Source organism: Camelus dromedarius, unplaced genomic scaffold, assembly GCF_036321535.1.
Source record: "Camelus dromedarius isolate mCamDro1 unplaced genomic scaffold, mCamDro1.pat HAP1_SCAFFOLD_197, whole genome shotgun sequence".
Taxonomy (NCBI): domain Eukaryota; kingdom Metazoa; phylum Chordata; class Mammalia; order Artiodactyla; family Camelidae; genus Camelus; species Camelus dromedarius.
In genome coordinates, this window is record NW_026989761.1 from 1,373,259 (window position 1) to 1,393,402 (window position 20,144).

At 38.7% G+C, this 20,144-nt stretch overlaps 1 long non-coding RNA gene across 1 annotated transcript in view; it reads right to left on the minus strand.

The window, feature by feature from the left end:
• Positions 1-20,144, minus strand: part of LOC135320583 (uncharacterized) — a 48,098-nt gene that overhangs the window by 24,809 nt on the left and 3,145 nt on the right. Inside the window, exon 3 of the long non-coding RNA XR_010379785.1 lies at positions 16,565-16,664. This is a non-coding gene — a long non-coding RNA (uncharacterized LOC135320583). The remainder of the gene's footprint in view (positions 1-16,564; positions 16,665-20,144) is intronic.

The following is a 20,144-nucleotide window of genomic DNA, read 5'->3' on the forward strand; positions in this document are numbered from 1 at the left end:
CGCTTCCTTGGGCACACCAACCCTCACGAGGCCATTGCTGTGGGTACTCGGATGTTTACACGGAAACGCAGGTGGCAGCCCAGCTTTTTGCTATAGATGCTGCTGTCAGTGGAGGCAAAGAGCTCACAGTTGGTGGCGGAGGCCACTTCTGGTATCCTCCTTGGCTGGAGAGCTGGATGGAATCCAGTTTCCCTCTGCAACTTAGACATCCAGCATGAGAGTTATGTAAGGCCATCTGGCCTCTCAACATAGAAATGATGCCCCCGCAGTCGTACTTAATATTGTAATCTCCTGGCTCGACCAGGGAGCAGAGGCCATGGCCTGTTGTCCAACAAGTTTTGTTTCCTTACACGACAGCTACAATGGGGTGAGTAAACACCGGACCAGAAAATCTACAAAGCCCTCGTGTACTATTTCCTGACACTTGCAGGTCACCCAAATACCCCAGATCCTCCAAGTAAACAACTAGTAAGAGGAACTGAGCTGGCTCGTCTGTCAGATCCCTGATGGCAGGACGGATTTGTCCTCTCCTGCTCTCGGGATCTTCCGTTCTCCTTCTGTGTGCCCTTCCCCGATTGAAGGAGACTGTTCTTTGTTTATGGGCTATGGAGTATTTGTGGCTGTCTGACGAGAACCTTCGAAACTAGAGCTCTTGGTGAGAATGGAAGCATGGCACCCACGTCTCATGAGCTCAGCTACCGAACAGCCTCATCTAGCCAAGACTGTGGCCAACACCAGGGGTCCACGCTGTTGAGTGTTGGGTCTGGAGAGCAATGCCTCCACCACTGAGAAGCTGCCCCACCACTTGTGCCCTTGTCCCCATCCAGGGGGAGGTGACGCATCCATGGGGTGAAAGCCTTGAGGGCACTAGGTGACTGTGGACCAAGCTGTGACTGGCTGGTCCTGCCCCCCAAGTGACCCATGTTATCCTCACATGCAGAAAATCCCCAAAGAGACCCCTGCTTGAGGGAATGGGTCACCTATAAGCCAACTGTCCTCGGGCCACCTAAGAAGCAACACAGTATACACAGTGAGCCACCCACTCACTACAGTATCCAAGGCTCACAGTTCCCTCATGTGACACAATGTACCCCCAGCAAAAAGAAGACCGTTACTTTGTAATTGACTTGAGAATTCTACTGAAAACACTGCCTTCCACCTTCCACTTATGAAGTTCTTTCCACTGTGTCCCCTGCTCTGCAATTGTGCAATCAGTCCAGAGCTCCCTCATGAGAAAGGAAGGAAGGGGCCGGGCAAATCCAATAAAGGAATGGCACAGCCTTTAGCACCAAGATGGTGGAAAAGTCAACTCCCAGTAGATCTTGAGCTTCAATACACACTCACCGAAATACAGCAGGATGTTAAATGGCACTCCCACAGGTCCCAGGACAGGTTCAAGGCTGACCATAAAATGTCAAAGGGTGAGTGGTGGCCCAATTTCTGGGAATCCCAACACCTTTCCCAAAGCAGTTGGAATATTCCTCCCACTTATTAGCATATGAAGATACTGAGTGCATAAAATCTAACAATCCCACACCTCGTGGTTGCTCTCTCTGCTGAGATAGACAGCCCACACACTGTCTGTGGAGTGTGTATCTACTTTTACTTTAAACTGGAGAACCCAACCCCCATGCCTCATGGCCTTTCTGTTGCCTTCTGAAACAGCCCACTCTGTCTATGGTGTATATATCTCTCTGAATAAATCTACTTTTACTGAACTGTGGCTCTCGAATTCGTTGCTGGGCAAACCAAGGACCCACACTTGGTGAGGTGCATCCCAGGGACCCAAATACGACCTGGGATATGGCCATCCTCTCCCCCACATTTTCCTGTATCATACATTCCTTCCCAAAGGATCTCACCTTGTGCACTCCAAAATAGACAGCACTCATGTGTCCTGACCAGGATCTGCTCCTGTGTGTATCATTTCTTATTTCCACTAGAACATCAACTTCAGGAGGACAAGGATTTGGTTCTGTTCACAAAGGAAGCACCAGCACATCACAGGTGCTGGAGAAGTATTAGCTGAATGAATGAGCTTTGGGAAGTCCTGGGATTTCCACCTGGAACTCCTAGCCTCTTGGGTCCCAGCTGACTACAGGTGCTCCCTGCTACTCATGGCTGACCTCTTGCCACCACTCTCTGCTCTGCCATCACCTGAGCTGGGATGAGCTGAGATGGGCACACACCCCGGAGAGCATGGCGCATGGTTCATGCCGTTACAACACACTCGCCCCTTGACTGTTAGAGGTTACTTAGGGTGGACAAACTGAAGGCAGCACCATGTGCACCGCCCTACCCCACAACTCACTTGAAGCACCAGGACTGCACACAGGGGAAACGCTGGCCCTTTGCAACCTAAGGAGAGGGACTATGGGTGAGAAGAGGGTCTCTGTCAACTAACAGTCTCTTTACAAGCCCAGTCTTAGGAAAGCTCTTTAAAGATACTTTTTGTATCATCCTTGTGTTTCTGTAATCCCTCTAGATTTTGTCATTTTAATCTACACATCAGAAATACAGATATTCTTGAAATCTCTATTGATTTTCAATGAAGAAAATCCTCAATTTCCTACACTGCTAAGAAAATTACTGCACTTTATTTAAAAAAAGCAGCTTCCTTTCATGACTTCCTATCTTCAAACACCTAATTTCACAAGAATCAGTGAAGCAGGACATGAAAATCATGCTATGCTTTATCACCTACAGGTGGGCAGGGATGAAATGAATGAGTACTGATCTCATGAGACGGGTGAGGGTGAGGAAGGACCAAGGATGAGAAACCAACATTTTCTAACCCATTACTCTTTTTCAGAGTCCCAGACAAAACAGTGTGATTGTATCAACTAAAACAAGAATATCTGCACCCTTCTAAATGCACGCTACAACTTTACTACTACACACGGCACTCTGTCACTGACCTAAAGGCTGATGACAGCCAAGAAATTTGCAGGGATCTTATTCTGTGCTCATCCCTTTTTGTCTTTGGAACCTCAGGATATTTGCCTCCTCTCCCTGAGTGTCATTTTCCTCATCCTTGAAATGGGAGTGTAACAGTCATTCATTTGCTCAGGGTCTATTCGACAACTGGAGACGGCTTATGAAAACAACAACAACAAAAAAAGCAAAACAGAAATTCTGATCTGTGCTGTCTTCCTCCTCCTCCCTGAACATGAATGGCATCTTTCACTGAATCCCGAACTTAAGGAGTAGTTCTGATGAGGAAGTCACAGGACTGCCGTGTAACTGAGAAATGACCTGGTGTAAAAGAATGAATTGCCAGCAAATCCTCAAAACCCATAAGGGTGGAAACCCTGGGAGCTACAGGCATGGGTGGGAGTTCCTTAGTACCCCATTTCACAAATGGGGAGAATTTTGCAGGGTCCATGAAAGACACAGATAGCCCAGTAAAACCACACCATGTTTTGGAGTACACCAGGGCCATGTCGATGCTGACCTGTACTTCTTCGTGTCCCAGAGCAAGAGTCCTGGGCAGGGTTGACTGTGCTTGAGGCTGGACAAGAACTTTCTGTTCTGTCTCTTTTGCTCTCTCTCTTCCTGCAATAAAACAACTGGTAGGACTCTGGTGGGGAGCAATATACCCACATTCTCTGGCAAGCCACACACCAGGCAGCTCTAGCTGATCTGAGAGAGGACTCTTCAATGAACATATATACATCAAAGTCAGGCAGAAGGCTGCCTGTGACCTTGGGAATCCAAACCAGCTTGTCCTCTTAATCAGGATATTAGACATCTAAAGAAAGTGTGCACCAGATGAAGACGATGCATTAGACAGCGTTGGTGGTTATGGCCAGCAGTATCTAAGGACAAGTCATGCTCTGGCAAATGGGAGCATTTTGGTTGCTTTAAGAGTTTGCTACTGAAGGGCTGGGACATTTCATTGGGCCTTGAATCTCCAGACCTCTTTACTCACAAAGGCAGAAAAGTTAGGTGAGCCAGCTCAGCCTTTATTCCAACTTCCTAACCAAAATGCTATGAGGTTGAAAATATATTTCTCAGACTCTTCTGCAGCAAGGGTTCCAGATGTGGCTTTAAAAATGCCCATCAGAGATTGAGATTTACAAATATTAACTACTATATATAAAAATAGCTAAAAAAACTAAATTTCTTCTGTATAGCACAGGGAACTATATTTAATATCTTGTAATAACTTTTAATGAAAAATAATATGGAAAGGAATTCATACATATATATGTGTATATGAATGACTGGAACATTGTGCTGTACATCAGAAATTGACACATTGTAACTGACTATACTTCAAATAAAAAAAAAAAATATATATATATAATGCCCATCAGCAGCTTCTGAGTGTCACTTAAAGCAGAAACCCAGATGATTGGAGGCAAAGGTGGGTGGAGGAGCTACGTTATTTTGCTGGGGTGGATGCAGCGGGCCTGGCAGAGATCTAGAAGGAATGCTCACAACAGCCACTTACTGATCTGCAAGTGAGTTTTGGTAATAGCTTCCTGAAATCCTCCCCACCCCTCCTGATGAGCCAGGTGTCTGGCGTTTCTCTGGAAATCACTAGGCACAGCCTGGGACTCAAAGGTAAAAATTAAAAACTGCAGTAATGTAGCGAAGAGGCTGGCAGGACGTGTTGGACAAAAGTAGGTCAGAATCAACAAAGAATGGAGAGGGGATACAACGTGGGCTGAGGACCCTGACTACAGTTGTGGATTGTCTGTGTTAAGGACTCTGAGTCAGTATGAGTAGATGGATTGGTGTGGACTAAGATGGTGGCCATTGTTCAGATAAATATGTGATTTGGACTTTATTAATTAGAGGAGGGATTTTTTTCCCCCTTCAACATTGATCATTCCTAGGGAGCAGAAAAATACTCTGCCACACAACATCTAAGTGCAAAAGAGATGCTACGGGATGGTGGTGGTGTGAAAAATTTTAGTCCCGCAGTTCCAAGGTTTCCTTAATGAGGTTCACAGCAGTTGGTACTTAAAATAAAATAAGGTACTTATAATAAAGACATCATCATATGTACATATCCTTAAAGATACACATATGGTGCTATAAGTGGGCCTGAAATGTGTTCTACATTCTAAAATCCGATGAAATAAAATCAGTAGCTCAATATGCCTCTCGGCTCTATAAACATGATGTAGCTAATGCTCACAGAATACAAGATCAGCTAGTAAATTTGAAATTTGTCTTTTCCAGTGTCAAAGATAATATTTTTTGCTTTACTTAAAAAGCATTTTTTTAATTAGGACTGTCAGTGTCCATTGGTATATGGGGTTCAGTAGATATGTTCAGATGTTCTAGACAGTGAATCAGAGCAAAGACTGAGGTTTAGACAGTAGTTAAATGCCTCACCCGTGTAATCAGCATCCACATATTGCTATACTGAAAATCCTTAAAACTGAGAACTTCATTAAAACAACTAAAAGAAAGGGAAAAAAATAGCCACAGTCTAGTGGAAGATTTGTAACGTGTAAAAATGACAAAGGGCTATTCATGAGCATATTCTTAAAAACCCCTACACTTTAATAAGTAAAACAACAAACGGACAACAGGTTGCACACTTCTCCCTGTAGGAGAAGCCATGCAGATGGACTCTTATTTGAATGGGGCTGGAGCTGTAGAATTAGTTACTCTTGCAAGTAACTCAGTTAAAAACAAATGCAAATGGGATACACTTCTACAATATCTGAGTAAAAATCTTGGAAAACTTACTCCTCTGTTAAGCAATGACAATGGGAAAATTTGTTAAAATTAACCTCTGCAGAACTCTGGAAATTTAACCAAGGCTTCCAGCAATAAGGGGAATGTTTATTTGAGAAAAAATAACAGCTAAATCTCCATAAAGCTAGTCAGTTTTGTCATATCGTAACTTGAACTACCCCCATCCCCGTATCCTCACCTAAATGGTGGCCTTTAAAAGCAACAGTCTCACAATCAAGGAAGGGGCAGAAGTGATTTGAAGTTACCCAAAAAATCCGCCCCCAGAGAGCTGTCACTTATTCACCTATCTCAAACTCATGCTGTGCAAACAGCCTGTCCCCAGAGTGTTTGTGGAAAACAATCAGCAGTGAGTAACTTTACAACTGCATGAGGCAGTGGTACCAGTACAGGCTAATTAGATGCTGACTAGGAAACTTAGAAGGCAAAATTGAGTATTGAGACTTTCTGGGGGTGGAGGTAGGGTTAAATAGCTCCAAAAAATTCTGAGAATTGTAGAAGTCCGTACACATGAGTGGCATATGGCAAGGAAAGATCTGAGAAAATCTTAAGCCTTCAACTCTGGCTGAACTTGAGGTTCTGCATAAGCAAGAACTAAAGGCTACAGAATAGCTGCAGACTGCCTGCCGGTGCTGAGGGCATCCCTCAGCACGCAGGCACACAGCCACCTGGCAACAGCTCAAACGATTGGCTCCAGGCATTGAAAGAATTCACTGTCCAATCATTATTACAGTGATGACAACTAGGCTTTCTGCACACATACAGATCTCATGGCCATGCATGATAAAGAATACAGACTTTACAGAATTTGTTCAGGAAAGTAACTAAATAAATATCTGCAGCAGCAATGACAATGGAAACAATGATAAACCCTGGAGATGAGGAAAATCTGGCTTTCAGATCTGCCATATTGTAATATTTTAAATGTCCAGTTTTCAACAGAAAATTACAAGATGTACAAAGAAACAGAAAAGTTTGGCCATAACACAGGAGAGAAAGTAGTCAATAGAAACTCCCTGAGGAAACCCAGACACTGGACTTACTAGACAAAGACATAAATAAGGAATTACACATATGATCAAAGAGCTAACCGAAACCATGCCTAAAGAATTTAAGTATGTGAACATCTCATTGTACAGAGAATATCAATAGATAAAATTTACATTAAAAACCAACTGGACATTCTAGAGATACAAATATATTGACTAAAATGAAAAATTCAATAAGAGATTTCTCTGTAGATATGAACTTGTTGAAGAAAAAGTCAGTTAATTTAAAACTACTGAGATTATCCAGTCTGTGGAACAGAAAGAAAAAGGAATGAAAAAAAATGAACACTGTGTCAGAGATAGGTTGGACACCATCAACAATACCAATACACATATAATGTGAGCGCCAGAAGGAAGGAGAGAAAAAAAGGGGTAGAAAAAGTATATAAAGAAATAATGGCTGAAAACTTTCCAAATTTGATGAAAACATTAATTTGTACATCCCAGCAGCTCAACAAACTCCACGTGGTATGAACGTAGAGACATCGAAAATAGGCACATCAGACTAAGTGTGTCAAAAGAGAAGAACAAAGAATCTTGACAGCAGAAAGAGAAAAGAGGCTCAACATATTCAAAGGCTCCTCAGTAAGACAGTTGATTTCTCATCAAAAACCATGGAGACCAGAAGGCAGTGGGATGGTATCGTCAAAGTGATAAAAGGAAAATACTGTCACCAAGTATTTTATAGCCAACAAAATGATTCTTCAAAAAAAAAAAAAAGAAGAAATTAACACACTCCTACAAAGTCTGAAAGGATCAATTGCTAGCAGGCCTGCCCTACAAGAAATACTAAGGATAGTCCAGCAGGTGTAAATGAAAAGACACTCACCTGAAAAATAAAGAGCACTACTACATGAGTAAGAAAATAAAACAGTATAAATACAGTATTACATGTACGTGTTTTCTTCTATTTGATGTAAAAGACAACTACATAAAACAATACTTATGAAACAGTGTAGATGCACTTATAAATGCATAAAGGTGTAACTTGTATGACAGTGACAGCATGAGGAGGGGGAGGGAAAAGATTGATATCAAAGCAAAGTTTTTGTGTACTATTGAAATTAAGTTGGCATTCATGTGAACTAGATTGCTTTAAAACAAGATGTTAATAATAATCTCCAGGGCAATGGAGGAGAAGGAGGAGGAGGAAGAGGAGGAGGAGGAGGAGAAGAAAAAGATAAAATAAACAACAAATTAAAATGGCACACTTGAAAATGCCTACTTTGTACAAAAAAGTGTAGTAATAGAGCATTGGGGAAATAAAAAGACATATAGAAAGCAGATAGCAGATGTAACTTCAACCTGATAAGAAATTACATTAATGTAAATGAATTAAATATTCTAATCAAAATAGTAAAGGCAGAAATAAATGGAATAGAGAATAGATGAATAACAGAGAATAATCAACAAAAAGAAAAGTTGGTTCTTTGAAAAGATCAAGAAAATTGACAAATTTTTAGCTAGTACTGAAGAAAAAAAGGGAGAAGGTTCAAATTACTAAGATGAGAAATGAAAGGAAGGATGTCACTACTGCCCTAACAAAAATAACAATGAATATAAGGGAATACCATGAATACTTGTATAGCCAATAAATGAGATAATCTAGATGAAATGGATAAATTCCTAGAAGGATATGTGACTAAATCTAATTCAAGGAGAGATAGAAAACTCAAATAATCCTACAATAAGTAGTGACTGAAACAGTAATCCAAAACATTCCCACAAGGAAATGCTAGGCCAGTATGGCTTTGCTGGTGAATTCCATCAACTACTTAAAGAAAAAACAAAAACAAAAAACAAACAAACAAAAAATACTTCACAAACTCGTCTAAAAATAAAGAGGTGGGCACACTTCCCAATTCATTCAATGACACGAGTATCACACTGATACCAAAACCAGACAAAGGCATCACAAGAAAACTAAAGACTATCTCTTATGGATATAAATGCAAAAGTCCTCAACAGAATAAAAGCAAATCCAATCCATTAACATATAAAATAGACCACAATTCAGTGGGATGTATCCAGGTATGCAAAGGCACTTCAACATACAAGTCAATTCATGTAATATGCAATATTAATAGAATAATAGATAAAAACTAGGAATAGAAGAGAACTTCCTCAACTTGACAGAGAACATCTATGAAAAACCTGGAGCAAAGATCATACATAATGGTGAAAGACTGAATTATTTCCTCCCAAAATCAACATTGTACTAGAGGTTCTAGTCAAAGCAAACAGACAAAGAAAATAAAGCCTCTAGATTAGAAAGAAAGAAATAAAACTATTTCAATTCCAGATGACATGATATTATACATTGAAATCACAAGGAACCCACAAAGAAAAAAGAGAGAGAGAGAGAGAAAAAAAAAACTATTAGAATTAACAACATAGTTTGACCAAAATTGTAAGACACAAATCGATATATAAAAAAGTAATTATATTTCTATACAACAGCAGTGAATAATCTAAAAATAAAATGTAGGAAACATTTTCATTTACAATAGCATCAAAAAGAATAAAATACTTAGGAATATTAAGAAAAATATGTGGAATACTGAGGAAAATGTCTGAAACTTGTATATTGAAAACTAAAATACTACTGATAGAAGTTAAAAATGACCTAAAATAAATGGAAAGCTCTTCTGTGTTCATGGATCAGAAGCCTTATCATTGTTAGGATGGCATTTGTCCTCAAAATGACCTATAGATTCAATGCAAATCTGGCTTTTTGTGAGAAATGAGCAAACTGTTCCTAAAACTATGGAAATGCAAGATACCCAGAATAGTCAAAACAATCTTGAAAAAGAACAAAGTTTTGAAGTTTCCAAATTCAAAACTCAGTAACAAAATGGTAATCCATACAGTGTGGTACTTGCATAAAGGACACACAAATAGATTGAGAGAAAAGAACTGAGAGTCCATAAACAAACTCTTACATGTAGCCAGTTAATTTTTCGTAAAGGTTCCATGACAATCCAATGGGAAAAAGTAATTTTTACAAAAATGATGCTGGGACACCTGAACATACACCTGGAAAGAAAGAAAACTGAACTTTTATCTTAACACCATTTATGAAAATTAACTCAAAATAAATCACAGACCTGAAATTATAAAACTTTTAGAAAATGAACAATGAGAAAATCTTCAGGATTTTGAAGTACAAATACTTCTAAGATATGACAGCAAAAGCACAAACAACAAAAGAAAATATATCAAGTGAACTGGACTTCAGTAAAATTAAACACTTCTGTGCTTCAAAGGACTTCATCAAGAAAGTAAGAAGACAATCCACAGAATGGGTGAAAATATTTCCAATATTTTCCCTGATAAGGGACTTTTTATCCAGAATAGACAAAGGAGACTTAAAACATGAAAATACAAAGACAAATACAATTAAAATGGGCAAAGAATTTGAATAGATGTTTCTCCAAAGAAGACATACGAATGGGAAATAAGCACATAAAAAGATGTTCAACATCAGTAGGCATTAGGGAAACAGAAATCAAAAGCACAATGACATGCCACTTCATACCAAATAGGATGACAAATATATATGATATATGATATATAAATATGTATCTATAAACTCGGTAATAAAAAGTGTTGATGAGGATGTGGAGAAACTGGACTCCTCATACATTACTACTGGAAATATAAAATGGTGCAGTCACTTTAAAAACTACTTTAGCAATTCCTCAAAATGTTAAAAGTAGAATACATCCCAGCAATTCCATTTTTTGATATATCCTGAGAAGAACTGAAAATATGTGTTCACACAAAAACTTGTCCATGAGCATTTACAGCAGAATTATTCATCATCAACTGATGGATGGATAAGCAAAGTGGTGTATTTATAACAATGGCATATTATTTGAACACAAAAAGGACTTTGGGTACTGATATATGCTACACCATGGATGAGCCTTGACAACGTCACACTAAATGAAAGACGACAATCAAAAAAGGCAGCATACTGTATGGTTCTACTTATATGAAATGCCCAGAACAGGCAAATCCGTAGAGACAGAAAGTAGAGTGGTGGCTGCTGGGGTCTAAGGGAAAGGAAGTTTAGGGAGTGACTTACTAAAGGGTACTGGTTCTTTTTGGGAGTGATGGCTACAAAACCCTGAAATGTACTTAAAATCCTAATGCACAATTTCAAAGGCTGCATTTTATGGTATGTGAATTATATCTCCATAAAGCTGTTACTTTTGAAGCTGAGCCCACATATGGAGCAACTGGCCCAGCACTGACTGCAGCATCTGGAGGGGGAGTGACCCACCCACCCACCACAAAGGAGAGGATCACCTGACCCAGTGTTGGAGGGGTGCAATCTTCTTGCCGAAAGACACTGTGAGCAGCACAGACAAGGGGGCAAACAGAGCAAGGTGAGTTTGTGAAACAGGGCGAAGACACAAAGGCCTCTCAATAAAACCATTAAGAGCACACAGTCTCTAGGAGAACACATCTTTGTTTTTAAAATTTTTTATATCTGTTTTATTCCTATTACATTTTTAATCTTTATTTTTAAACAGTTCTATATGTTTACAATTTTCATTTCATTTTTAATTCTCTTGGTTTTGATCTGTTATTTATTAGTCACAGGTTTCAAATATTGTATTTTGAATTTTCTCTTCTTTTTATTAAGATTCTTAAAAGATATCTCAACTCGATTCCTATTCTGCTTCAACTTGCTCTTCTATTATTGATTATACACTGTTTTCAAACCTTCTTTTCCTCCATTCTTTTAAAATTCTCTCTCTCTCTTTTAAGTTTTATTCCCACATAGGCTTTAGATAGATAAATAAATAAACTCCTTTAAGGACCACAATAGATAACTGATACTCCAAAAGCCACAGGGCCAGAGAGATATGAGCAGAATGAAGAAGCAGAGGAAGTCCTGCCAATTAAAATAGCAAGAGAAATCCCCTCAAAGAACGATCAATAAAATAGACATTGATGGCCTACTAGATCAAGATTTCAAAAAAGAAGTGATCAAATTACTGAAGGAACTAAAAGAGATAGTCTTTAGAGACATAAAATATATCAAAAACAAAATAGAAGCTATAAAGAAGAGCCAAGTAGAATTGGTAAATTCATTGGCTGAAATGAGATCTGACCTAAAGGCTGTACAAAGCAGGCTAGATAATGCAGCAGAACGAATAAGTGACCTAGAAGACAGGACAACAGAAAGCACCCAATCAGAACAGCTGAGAGAAAAACAAATATAAAACAATGAAAACAATATAAGGAACCTATGGGATAATATAAAGCATGCCAATCTATGCATAATAGGGGTTCCAGAAGGGGAAGAAAGAACAAAGGGGATGGAAAAGGTAATTAAAGAAATCATGACTGAAAACTTCCCAAACCTAAAGAAGGAATCAGACACCCAAGCACAGGAGGCTCAGAGGGTCCCAAACAGGAAGAGCCCAAAGAGAAACACGCCAAGATATATCATAAATCAAGATGGCCAGACTGAAGGATAAAGAAATGATCCTAAAGGCAGCAAGAGAAAAACAAAGAGTGAGTTACAAGAGAAGGCTCTCAGCTGATTTCTCTACAGAAACACTACAGGCCAGAAGGGAGTGGCAAGATATATTCAAAGTCCTGAATGAAAAAAAAAGATGCAGCCTAGGATACTTGCTCCAGCAAGGCTATCCTTTAGAATAGAAGGAGAGATAAAGAATTTCACAGAGAAGCAAATACTAAAAGAATTTAGCAACACTAAACCCATGCTAAAAGAAATATTGAAAGGTCTACTCTAAATAGAAAAGAAGCAGGATGCTACAGAAATGAGAATTCATGACTGTGAGAGTATTATTCCTTTCTTCTTTTTTTTTTTTAAATCTTGTTCTCAGTAGGATGGGTTTGAGATTACATTAATATCTGTTTAGTACACACAGTTACAGTAATTGGTTAACAGACTTACAAAAAAGTGTAATCACAAGCCAAAATCTTACAAGTGAGTCACAAAAACTAAATACAATACAAAGGAAAATTACCATACCACAAAAGGAAGAAGAAAGGAACCAAGAAGAAATACCAAATCAACTGCAAAAATAAGTTCAAAATAGCAATAAACTCTCATCTATCATTAATTACTGCAAATGTTAATGGTCTAAATGCTCCAGTCAAAAGACAGATTAGCAGACTGGATAATAAAGCAAGAACCTTCAATACACTGCATACAAGAGACACACTTTAGGGAGAAGGACACATATAGATTGAGAGTGAATGGACGGAAAATGATATTCCATGCAAATGGAAATGCCATAAAAGCAGGTGTAGCAGTATTGATTTCAGACAAAATAGACTTTAAAACAAGGGTCATAAAGAAAGATAAATAAAGACATTTTATAATGATTAAAGGATCAATACAAGATGAAGATATTACAATCATTAATATATATGCACCCAACATGAGCACCTAAGTACATTAAACAACTACTAACAGAGATAAAGGGGGAAATTGATGGGAATACAATCATTGTCAGAAATTTTAACACCACATTAACATCACTAGACAGATCTTCCAGACAGGAAATAAATAAGGCAACAGAGAAATTAAATGATACAAGAGAATAATTGGATTTAGTGGATATTTTCAGAGCATTACAATCCCCCATAACAGAATAAATAATCTCTTAAAATGTGTGTGGAAAATTTTCTAGGATTGATCATGTACTTAGTCACAAAAGAAGCCTCAACAATTTTAAGAAGATAGAAATTATCTCAAGCATCTTTACTGACCACAATGCCATGGAAACTAGAAATCAACTTCAGAGAAACAAAGGAGAAAGAAAGGAAAGCATTGAGATTAAACAACATGCTATTAGAAAACCAATGGGTCAATGATGTAATCAAAGTTGAAATTAAAGAATACCTTGAGACAAATGAAAATGAAAACACAACCACACAAAACATATGGGACACAGCAAAAGCAGTGCTAAGAGGAAAGTTTAGGGTAATGCAGGCCTTCCTCAAAAAAGAAGAACAATACCAAATAAACAATCTAACCCACCAGCTGAAAGAACTAGAAACAGAAGAGCAAAAACACACAAAAGTCAGCAGAAGAAAGGAAATAATAAAGATCATGGAGGACATAAATAAAATAAAGATTAAAAAAATAGAGAAAATAATCAATCAAACCAAAAGCTAGTTTTTTGAAAGAATAAATAAAATCGAAAATCCTCTGGCCAAACTCACAAAGAAGAAGAAAGAGAGAGAACAAATTTGCAAAATAAGAAACGAAAATGGAGAAATTACAACAAATAACATAGAAATACAGAATATCATATGAGAATATCATGACAAACTACATGGAAAAAAATGGATAACCTAGTGGAGATGGACAAGTTTCTGGAAACATACAGTCCACTAAGACTGAATCAAGAAGAAACTATCCACTTCAACAAATGGATCACTAGGAATGAAATTGAATTAACAATAAAAAACCTCCCTACAAATAAAAGTCCAGGACTGGACAGCTTCACCGGGGAGTTCTACCACACATACAAAGAAGAACTCATACCAGTCCTTCTCAAACTCTTCCAGAAGATTGAAAAGAAGGAATATTCCCAAACTCATTCTATGAAGCCACCATTACCCTGATACCAAAACCAGGCAAAGACACCACCAAAAAAGAGAATTACAGACCAATATCACTGATGAACACAGATGAAAAAAGTCCTTACCAAAATACTAGTAAATAAATTCCAACAGCACATAAAAAAGATAATACATCATGCTCAAGTGGGGTTCATCTCAGGGACACAAGGGTGGTTCAACATATGAAAATCAATCAATGTAATACTTCACATCAACAAGAGAAAGGACAAAAACCACATGATCATCTCAATAGATGCAGAAAACTTTTGATAAAATTCAACACCCATTTATGATAAAAATTCTCACCAAAGTGGGTATTGAAGGAACATATCTCAACATCATAAAAGCTATAGATGTCAAACCTACAGCCAGCATAGCACTCAACGATGAAAACCTCAAAAGATTCCCACTAAAATCTGGGACAACTCAAGGATGCCCACTATCACCACTCCTATTCAACATAGTCTTGGAAGTCCTGGCCACAGCAATCAGGCAAGTAACAGAAGTAAAAGGGGTCTAAATTGGAAAAGAAGAGGTAAAAGTGTCACTATATGCAGAAGACACGACAATATATATAGAAAACCATAAAAGGTCCACACAAAAACTACTAGAGCTGATCGAAGAATTTAGCAAAGTAGCAGGTTACAAGATTAATGTTCAAAAATCAGTTGCATTTCTTTACACAAATGATGAGTCAACAGAAAAAGAAAGTAAAGAAACAATCCCCTTTAAAATAGCACCCAAAGTAATAAAATATCTAGGAATAAATCTAACCACAGACGTGACAGAATTATACACAGAAAACTATAAACCATTGGTGAAGGAAATTAAAGAAGACTTTAAAAAATGGAAAGGTATCCCAAGCTCTTGGATTGCAAGAATCAATATTGTTAAAATGGTCACACTGCCCAAGGCAATCTACAGATTTAATGCAATCCCTACCAAATTATCCTGGACATATTACATAGAACTAGAACAAATCACAATAAAATTTATATGGAACCATCAAAGACATAGAATTTCCAGGGAATAACTTAAGAAAAAAAGAAAGAGGCTGGAAAAATAACTGTCCCAGACTTGAGACAATTCTATAGAGTTACAGTCGTCAAGACAGCATGGTATTAGTACAAAAACAGACATACAGCCAAATGGAACAGAATAGAGAGCCCAGAAATGAGCCCAAATACTTTTGGTCAACTAATATTCAACAAAGGAGGCAAGAATATACAATGGAATAAAGATAGTCTCTTCAGCAAGATAAACATAAGACAAGATACAATAAACCTCCTAGGAGAAAATACAGGCAAAATATCTGACATACATCTCAGAAATCTTCCCCTAGGGCAGTCTACAAAAGCAATAGAAATAAAAGCAAGAATAAACAAATGGGACCTAATGAAACTTACAAGCTTCTGCACAGCAAAGGACACCTTAAGTAAAACAAAAAGACAACCTACAGAATGGGAGAACATTTTTGCAAATGAAACTAACAAAGGCTTGATCTCCAGAATATATAAGCAGCTCATATGACTTACTAAGAAACAACCAAATAACCCAATCCAAACATGGGCAGAAGACCAAAACAAGCAATTCTCCAAGGAAGATATACAAATGATCAATGGGCACATGAAAAAATGCTCAATATCACTAATTATCAGAGAAATGCAAATCAAAAGTACAATGAGGTATCACCTCAAACCAGTCAGAATGGCCATCATTCAAAAATCCACAAATGACATATGCTAGAGAGGCTGTGGACAAAGGGAAACCTCCGACACTTCTGGTGGGAATGCAGTTTGGTGCAGCCACTTTGGAAACAGTATTGAGTTTCCTCAAAAGACTAGGAATAGAATTGCCATATGACACAGGAATCCCACTCCTGTGCATATATCCTGAAGGAACCCTACTTCAGGATGACAGCTGCACCCCAATATACATAGCAGCACTATTTACAATAGCCAAGACATGGAGATAGCCTAAATGTCCATCAACGGATGACTGGCTAAAGAAGTGGTATATTTATACAATGGAAAACCACTCGGCTATAAAAACTGACAATATAGGGCCATTTGCAGCAACGTGGATGCTCCTGGAGAATGTCATTCTAAGTTAAGTAAGCACCGTAACAAGGAATAAAGAGAAGTTACCTCTAAGTACAGTTATTTTGATTAAAATATACATACAGAAAGCAAGTCACCCCCACGACTGCTGCCAGGAGGAGCATCTGAATGTAATAGCCCAGCCCAAGCAAAGTAGATTCCGACCTTCTCTCCGTAGAATTTCCTGTAGAAAGACAGAAGGTAGTTTCAGAAGACACACATATTCACTCTGTAGCTTCATCCTCATGTTAATTTCTTTTTTCTTTGTTTTTAAGGTGGGGCATAAATAGGTTTATTTATTTGTTTTTTAAATGGAGGCATTGGGGATTGAACCCAGTACCTCATGCATGCTAGGCATTCACTCTACCACTGAGTTATACCCTCCTTCCATCATACTAATTTCTGATTCTAAATCAAGGGGGCTTTAAGTTTAAACCTCTGACTCAATTCACACTTAAAACATATGCGTTTTCACAGCAGCCCCCAAATTCTACCGTGAAATAAGAAGTATTTTACGTATCATAGAAATACAGATCACTGGTTCACCTGCTGAAGAGAGATAAATGAGAACAGAGCAAAGGAGGGGACGAGGCCGACTCCGGAGCAGATGCAGGGGATCATCACCACTCACTGGACAGTCTGGCACATTCAACAAATCCCACCAAAGATCATTCTTAACAGGCTTGACACAAGTGGACTTCAACTACTGGCTCAGTCATCTGAGTCTGCCTTATCTCGGGAACTTCCCTGGAGCAAATGCATCGTAAACCACAGATAATAAGGAAATGGCTGATAATGATAACAACTGGGAGTGCAATGTCTCTCTGACAAAATATTTATAAAACTCATGTAGGAATGGGAGAGGGCAGGAGGGATGTGGCTGAGTAAGGAACTGCCCTGTATTCTTTGTATCTAGCACGTCGGCTGTTCCTAGGTTTCAAAAACACTTCAATGTTACTCAGTTAAGCTGGAGTAGACGGAACAGGCCAGGGAGGCAAGATTAGAAGAAAGGAGGCAGGGCACGAAGCGGTGCCAGGCTGGTCCTGAAAGGGAGACAGACACAGACAGGCAGACACAGAGGGCTTAGGGATGAGGCGGAAAAATGAGGCGGCGGCTCAGGTGTGTTTGCTGCTGCTGCTACTTCCCTCAGCTGGAGCACTGCTGACGCGGCAGTGCTGGGTAAGACCTGTGACTTTCCTCAGCTCTGAGTTCTCTCGGAAGCTTCCGGCTCAGTCTGGAGCTGAGATGATCTCCGAGGGCTTAGCCTAGGGGGGACTCAGCTCTGAGAACAGCCTGGAGTCCTGAGAAACTTCACGCAGGAACCCCTAGGGCTGGACCAGCGCTCACAGGGCTGCTGTGAGACCAGCTCCATCGTCAGAGACCTGGGCGTGGACTATTCCATGGGGAAAATGGCTGAGCCCGATGCCAAATCAGATAGGAGGGACAAAGTGTGTTCATTCTCATGTGACTGGTCTTTGTGGCCTGGCTCACAGATGGCAGGCTCAGGATGGTGTCTGGCAGAGAAAACCCTGGCAATGGGTTTGAGATGTTTTGGACTCTTTCTTGTTAAGCTTTTTGTAATACATTCTTATCAACTATCCATCCTGAAAATGCCACATTCAAAACTGAAAGAATGTTAGAAGTTGCTTGCTCCAACTGGCCAATGGTAAACACACCCTGCTACAGTTAGAGAGCTGGTCAGGCAGCCTCTGCCTGCATATTTACAATGACGGAGAGTTCATTACTTCCAAAGTTTACATGTCGGCAAGAATGTCAGAAAGAATTTTTGAACCTTAAACAGATGTCTGCCCCCTAGTCCTTGCTGAAAGGCTAGAAATAATGAGGATCCCTTCAAATGTAGTTTTGTCTGATTGTTATCTCTCTCTGTCAAAAACACCCCAATTCTTAACATCAATTTTTCAAAATTCAGCTTTGATTTCTTTTTATCAAACTTATACCATACATTCATTAAAGAGTCAAACAGTTCTCGAACACCGATTGTAAAAAGGAGCAGTTCCCAACAACCACCCCATTTCCTGGTCAGAAGCAACAATGTTCAGCTCCTACTGCTGACTCTTGGAATAAAAACTCCCTATTTCTGACTAATATCCTTGTAACACAGCCTACTGACTTTTTCAGCTTTATGTATCACCTATTTAACTTTCTATTTTGGAAAATGAATATTAAGCTCTCTTTCAAACCACATCTCCTCTACACATCCAAACCTTCATTCTTCCAACCTTTTGATACAAATACATTATAATTTTGATCAGCTCAGTATCCTTGCTTTACATTATTAGGACTCTGTACAGACTGTTCACAGCTGTAGCAAGTTGTCTGCTAGGCTTACTTTTTTATTCCCTACTTTGTTTTTCCTGGAGTTAATAATTGTCTTGGTGGTTCATAGCTTAGATTTCTCTGCGCTTAACAATTCAACCCCATACCTTCTCCTAATGAATAACTTTCTCAATACTTTCCAATTCATTGTCTACAAATTTCATCTCCTTGAATAAATCTCTTCAGATCTCCTTCAACCTGGATTAACGACATGCTAGTCTTGTCACAGAGCTCAAGGGGCCACTAGTGGGAAGCAACAAGGGAATACATGGACCAGGAGAAGGGAACAGATCAACATAATTTCCTTCACAAAACATACTTAAAATAGTGGGAAAATTGTTTTCTTTACAAACACAAACACACACACCAACCCCAAAATCCCATAAAGAATGATTAAATAGCCATCAAACCCATTGCCCTGCCATCAAATTCTGTATAACATAAAACAAAAATAACAGAAGGAATATATCATATAAATATGAATCTCAAGGGGGATGGGGTACACTCAGTGGCAGAGTGTGTGCTCAGCAAGCATAAGGTCCTAGATTCAATCTTCAGTACCTCTATTAGAAAAAAAACATTAGAAACAATAGAAAAATGTATCAACTTTAAATATTTACAAATATATAAACTTCCTCTTTTAAAACTGTTCTACAGGATAATCCGGGTTAATGAGAAAGTGCCTCTTCATGACTGTGATCCTGCTGATAATTGTGGGAGGAAATTAGAGTATGACCACATGAAATAAAATCCCTTATGAAATAATGATCCCGGGTGACAATCATTATTGGCTGCTGTCATCACAAAAAAGAGAGTCAACTGGACATTATGTACCTTATGACAGGAGTACAAAACTTCATATAACAAATATTCTTGCACAAATTTGAACCTCGTTCAGATCAAGCTTTTAGGGGAGGATCAAATCACTTAGCTAAAGCCAATACATAGGATGGAGAAATAAGTCTAACCACAGGGGAGAATGAAATCAACCAAACAGGAAATAGAGAAATCCCTCAGCAATTTCAAGGAAAATGAGAAACAGGAAAATTATACATTAGAACCCACTTGAGAGATATGCTAGCTGCAATGTGTGAACTTAGTCTGGATCCTGATTTCAACCCCAAAACTGCTTAAAAGTGTATTTTTGTGACAATCAGGGAATTATTTTGTAACCCTAAAAAAAATGAATATTCCAATTGTATTTGAAAGAGACCTTGTCATTTCACTAATGAAAGGTTAAGCTACGTAGGATTGCCTTCAAAATGATCCTGAAGTGGGGGAGGGGAAGAGGTGGAGATGAAAGTTGCAACAACAGTGACTCTGAGTT